Below are 6000 nucleotides of genomic sequence, written 5' to 3' on the forward strand. Positions count from 1 at the left end.
TGCAGTGCACTGAGTCCAGAGAGTGCACTGGCACCACTGGTGATGCAGTTTAGTGAGTCCAGAGAGTGCACTGGCACCACTGGGGATGCAGTGCAGTGAGTCCAGTGAGTGTACTGGCACCACTGGGGATGCACTGCAGTGAGTCCAGAGAATGCACTGGCACCACTGAGAATGCAGTGCAGTGAGTCCAGAGAGTGCACTGGCACCACTGGGGATGCACTGCAGTGAGTCCAGAGAGTGCACTGGCACCACTTGGGATGCACTGCAGTGAGTCCAGAGAGTGCACTGGCACCACTGGGGATGCAGTGCAGTGAGTCCAGAGAGTGCACTGGCACCACTGGGGATGCAGTGCAGTGAGTCCAGAGAGTGCACTGGCACCACTGGGGATGCGGTGCCGGGAGTCCAGAGAGTGCTTTGGCACCACTGGGGATGCACTGCAGTTACTCCAGAGACTGCACTGGCACCACTGGGGATGCAGTGCAGTGAGTGCAGAGAGTGCACTGGCACCACTGGGGATGCACTGCAGTGAGTACAGAGAGTGCACTGGCACCACTGGGGATGCCCTGCAGTGAGTCCAGAGAGTGCACTGGCACCACAGATGATGCAGTACAGTGAGTCCAGTGAGTGCACTGGCACCACTGGGGATGTAGTACAGTGACTCGAGAGAGTGCACTTGCACCATTGGGGATGCAGTGCAGTGAGTCCAGAGAGTGCACTGGCACCACTGGTGATGCACTGCAGTGAGTCCAGAGAGTGCACTGGCACCACTGGGGATGCAGTGCAGTGAGTGCAGAGAGTGCACTGGCACCACTGGGGATGCACTGCAGTGAGTCCAGAGAGTGCACTGGCGCCACTGGTGATGCAGTGCAGTGTGTCCAGAGAGTGCACTGGCACTACAGGGGATGCAGTGCAGTGACTCCAGAGAGTGCACTGGCAGCACTGGGGATGCACTGCAGTGAGTCCAGAGAGTGCACTGGTACCACTGGGGATGCAGTGCAGTGAGTCCAGAGAGTGCACTGGCACCACTGGGGATGCAGTGCAGTGAGTCCAGAGAGTGCACTACACCACTGGGGATGCGGTGCCGGGAGTCCAGAGAGTGCTTTGGCACCACTGGGGATGCAGTGCAGTTACTCCAGAGACTGCACTGGCACCACTGGGGATGCAGTGCAGTGAGTCCAGAGAGTGCACTGACACCACTGGGGATGCGGTGCCGGGAGTCCAGAGAGTGCTTTGGCACCACTGGGGATGCACTGCAGTTACTCCAGAGACTGCACTGGCACCACTGGGGATGCACTTCAGTGAGTACAGAGAGTGCACTGACACCACTGGGGATACAGTGCAGTGAGTCCAGAGAGTGCACTGGCACCACTGGGCATGCAGTCTAGTGAGTCCAGTGAATGCACTGGCACCACTGGGGATGCTGTGCAGTGAGTGCAGAGAGTGCACTGGCACCACATGTGATGCAGTACAGTGTGTCCAGAGAGTGCACTGGCACCACTGGGGATGCAGTGCAGTGAGTCCACAGAGTGCACTGGACCAGTGGGGATGCAGTACACTGAGTCCAGAGAGTGCACTGGCACCACTGGGGATGCAGTGCAGTGATTCCAGAGAGTGCACTGGCACCACTGGGGATGCACTTCAGTGACTGCAGAGAGTGCACTGGCACCACTGGGGATGCAGTGCAGTGAGTCCAAAGACTTCACTGGCACCACTGGGGATGCAGTGCAGTGAGTCCAGAGAGTGCACTGGCACCACTGGGGATGCAGTGAAGTGAGTGCAGAGAGTGCACTGGCACCACTGGGGATGCCCTGCAGTGAGTCCAGAGAGTGCACTGGCACCACTGGGGATGCAGTGCAGTGAGTGCAGAGAGTGCACTGGCACCACTGGTGATGCAGTGCAGTGAGTCCAGAGAGTGCACTGGCACCACTGGGGATGCAGTGCAGTGAGTCCAGAGAGTGCACTGGCACCACTGGGGTTGCACTGCAGTGAGTGCAGAGAGTGCACTGGCACCACTGGGGATGCAGTGCAGTGAGTCCAGAGAGAGCACTGGCACCACTGGGGATGCACTACAGTGAGTCCACAGAGTGCACTGGCACCACTGGGGATGCTCTGCAGTGAGTCCAGAGAGTGCACTGGCACCACTGGGGATGCACTGCAGTGAGTCCAGAGAGTGCACTGGCACCACTGGGGATGCAGTGCTGTGACTCCAGAGAGAGCCCTGGCACCACTGGGGATGCAGTGCAGTGAGTGCAGAGAGTGCACTGGCACCACTGGGGATGCACTTCAGTGAGTTCAGAGAGTGCACTGGCACCACTGGGGATGCAGTGAAGTGAGTGCAGAGAGTGCACTGGCACCACTGGTGATGCCCTGCAGTGAGTCCAGAGAGTGCACTGGCACCACTGGGGATGCAGTGCAGTGAGTGCAGAGAGTGCACTGGCACCACTGGGGATGCAGTGCAGTGAGTCCAGAGAGTGCACTGGCACCACTGGGGTTGCACTGCAGTGAGTCCAGAGAGTGCACTGGCACCACTGGGGATGCAGTGCAGTGAGTCCAGAGAGAGCACTGGCACCACTGGGGATGCACTACAGTGAGTCCACAGAGTGCACTGGCACCACTGGGGATGCTCTGCAGTGAGTCCAGAGAGTGCACTGGCACCACTGGGGATGCAGTGCAGTGAGTCCAGAGAGTGCACTGGCACCACTGGGGTTGCACTGCAGTGAGTGCAGAGAGTGCACTGGCACCACTGGGGATGCAGTGCAGTGAGTCCAGAGAGAGCACTGGCACCACTGGGGATGCACTACAGTGAGTCCAGAGAGTGCACTGGCACCACTGGGGATGCTCTGCAGTGAGTCCAGAGAGTGCACTGGCACCACTGGGGATGCACTGCAGTGAGTCCAGAGAGTGCACTGGCACCACTGGGGATGCAGTGCTGTGACTCCAGAGAGCGCCCTGGCACCACTGGGGATGCAGTGCAGTGAGTGCAGAGAGTGCACTGGCACCACTGGGGATGCACTTCAGTGAGTTCAGAGAGTGCACTGGCACCACTGGGGATGGGTTTCAAGCCAACTGCATTAACCGCTCATGCTTCTTTCTTATGAGACGTTAGTAAACCAATTACTTAGCCTTGTCAAACTAAATCACAGGTAAAAATCCTGTACTTCTCATGTGGCCAACCACTCCCAACTAGGATTCCAAGAACCAGGAGGTTCGGTGAAAATAGGGCTAGTGGTATTAGAGGGGTGATTATTAGGGTAAGCCCTAAGCTGTCTTTAATGGAGAAGTATGGGTGGAATGGGATTTTGTCGCAGTCTGATACGATTCCTAGTGGGTTATTTGAGCCTGATTCGTGTAGGAAGGTTAGGTGGACTAGGGTGATTCCTGCAATTAGGAAGGGCAGTAGGAAGTGGATGGCGAAGAATCGGGTTAAGGTTGGATTGTCTACTGAGAATCCTCCTCAGGCTCATTCTACTAGAGTTTGCCCAATGTACGGGATGGCTGAGAATAGGTTGGTGATTACGGTGGCCCCTCAGAATGACATTTGTCCTCATGGTAGGACATACCCTACGAAGGCAGTTGCTATTAGGGTGAGTAGGAGGATTACTCCTGTGTTTCAGGTTTCTTTGTATAGGTAGGAGCCGTAGTAGAGGCCTCGTCCGATGTGTAAGTAGATGCAGATAAAGAAGAGCGAAGCACCGTTGGCGTGGAGGTTGCGGATGAGCCATCCGTACTGGACGTCTCGGCATGTGTGAGCTACTGAGGAGAAGGCGAGTGAAGTGTCTGCGGTGTAGTGTATGGCTAGTAGCAGGCCTGTTAGGATTTGTGTGGCTAAGCAGATGGCTAGAAGGGAGCCGAAGTTTCATCAGGCAGAGATGTTGGAGGGGGCGGGTAGGTCGATTAGGGAGTTGTTGATTATTTTTAGTAGGGGATGGGATTTGCGGATGTTAGGGGCCATTAGTGAGTCTGTGTGTTATTAGGATTATTACCAGGATGGAGAGGGCGAAGGATCCTAGGTAGGCCTTAATTAGCCCTGTGTGTATTGAGGTTGCGGCTTTGCTTGCGGCTACTTGTAGTTCAGCAAGGCCCTCTGGCCCTATTTTTTTGAGTCAGGAGAGGTCGATCAAGTGTAGGGCAATGTTTTGTCCCTTTTCTAGTAGGTTTTTGGAGAAGAATCGGTGTACTAGGGGGTTGAAGTACCCTAATGCAGAGGAGAAGTTTATGAGGGGGTTTGGTTTGGGGTGAGTGAGGGTGTGTGTTATGTTCGATAGTTCTAGGGCTAGGATGATTCCTAGGATTGTTATGAGGATGGCAGCGGTTTTGGTGATAAGGGGTATGGTTATTGGGGGGGTTTTGGTTGGTGTGATGAAAGAGGTAATGATTATTCCTGCTGTAATGCTGCCTAGGGCGAGTCGGGTTAGGGGGGGGCGGTGATTAGTGGGTTGTTTTCGTTTATTGATACTATTGGGGGGATTCGGGTTTGTCCAGCTTGGACTAGGATGGTTATGCGGATGCTGTAGGTTGCGGTGAATGCTGTGGCTATAAGGGTTAGGAGTAGGGCTCAAGTATTTAGGTATGATGTGTTTAAGCTTTCGATGATGAGGTCTTTTGAGTAGAATCCGGCTAGGAATGGGGTTCCTATCAGCGCCAGGTTTCCGATGGTTAGGCAGGAAGTAGTGACTGGGAGTATTTTCTGTAGGCCTCCTATCTTTCGGATATCTTGTTCTCCGTTTAGGTTGTGGATGATAGACCCTGAGCATAGGAATAGTATGGCTTTAAAGAAGGCATGGGTTGAGATGTGTAGGAAGGCTAGTTGTGGGAGGTTTAGTCCGATAGTGACTATTATTAGTCCTAGTTGGCTGGATGCTGAGAAAGCAATGATTTTTTTGATGTCATTTTGGGTTAGGGCGCATGTGGCAGCGAATAGGGTTGATAGAGCACCTAGGCATAGGCAGGCAGTTAGGGCTGTCTGGTTGGTGGCTAGCAGGGGGTGCATGCGGATGAGCAGGAAGATTCCGGCTACTACTATGGTACTGGAGTGCAGTAGGGCTGATACTGGGGTGGGGCCTTCTATTGCTGCGGGCAGTCATGGGTGCAGTCCAAATTGGGCGGATTTTCCTGCGGCTGCGAGGATTAATCCTATGAGGGGGAGGATTGGGGTTTGGTGGGGGTGTACGGCTTGTTGGATCTCTCAGGTGTTGAATGTTGAAGCTAGTCATGCTATGCTCAGGATCAGTCCGATGTCTCCGATTCGGTTGTAGATTACGGCTTGTAGGGCGGCGGTGTTGGCATCTGCTCGGCCTTGTCATCAGCCGATGAGAAGGAAGGACATGATTCCTACTCCTTCCCAGCCTACGAATAGGAGGAATATGTTGTTTGCGGTTGTTAGGAGGAGTATGGCGACTAGGAATGTCAGTAGGTAGGTGAAAAATTTTGTTACGTATGGCTCTGAGGCCATGTATCATATGGCGAATTGTAGGATTGATCATGTTACAAATAGGGCGATTGGAAGAAATGTTATTGAGTATTGGTCTATTTTTAGGCTCAGGGGGATTTTAAAGTTTATAATGAATTTTCACTCCCAGTGGCAGGTGACAGATTCTACTCCCGAGTAGATGAATGCGGTTGTAGGGGCTAGGCTAATTAGGAATGCGGTTTTAACAGCGCGGGTGGTGGCTTGTGGGGTGTTTTTAAAGTTTTTAAATAGAAATGGCAGGATGATTGGGGTTAGGAGGATTGTCAGCGTGAGTAGTGTGAGGGAGTTGATTAGTAGTGTGGGGTTCACTACTTTTACTTGGATTTGCACCAAGATGGGTGGTTCCTAAGACCAGTGGATTGCTGTTATCCTTTAAAAGTAAGGGGGCTGAGGTTTTAGGCTCAGATGTAAGAGTTAGCAGCTCTTGTTGGTTAAACCCTCCCCTCGGCAGGTAAGAAGGTTTGAACTTCTATTCTTAGAATCACAGTCTAATGTTTGGTTTAAACTATACTTGCATGAGGGGATTCCGG

The 6000-nt window shown here is 53.4% G+C and overlaps 1 long non-coding RNA gene across 1 annotated transcript in view; it reads left to right on the plus strand.

The window, feature by feature from the left end:
* The window catches only part of LOC136789565 (uncharacterized), a 66559-nt gene extending 61005 nt beyond the window's left edge, over positions 1 to 5554 (plus strand). Inside the window, exon 2 of the long non-coding RNA XR_010828253.1 lies at positions 4416 to 5554. This is a non-coding gene — a long non-coding RNA (uncharacterized lncRNA). The remainder of the gene's footprint in view (positions 1 to 4415) is intronic.
* The last annotated feature ends 446 nt before the right edge of the window (positions 5555 to 6000 follow it).

The sequence above is a fragment of the Anser cygnoides genome, unplaced genomic scaffold (assembly GCF_040182565.1).
Source record: "Anser cygnoides isolate HZ-2024a breed goose unplaced genomic scaffold, Taihu_goose_T2T_genome scaffold_62_1, whole genome shotgun sequence".
In the NCBI taxonomy this organism is placed as follows: Eukaryota; Metazoa; Chordata; class Aves; order Anseriformes; family Anatidae; genus Anser; species Anser cygnoides.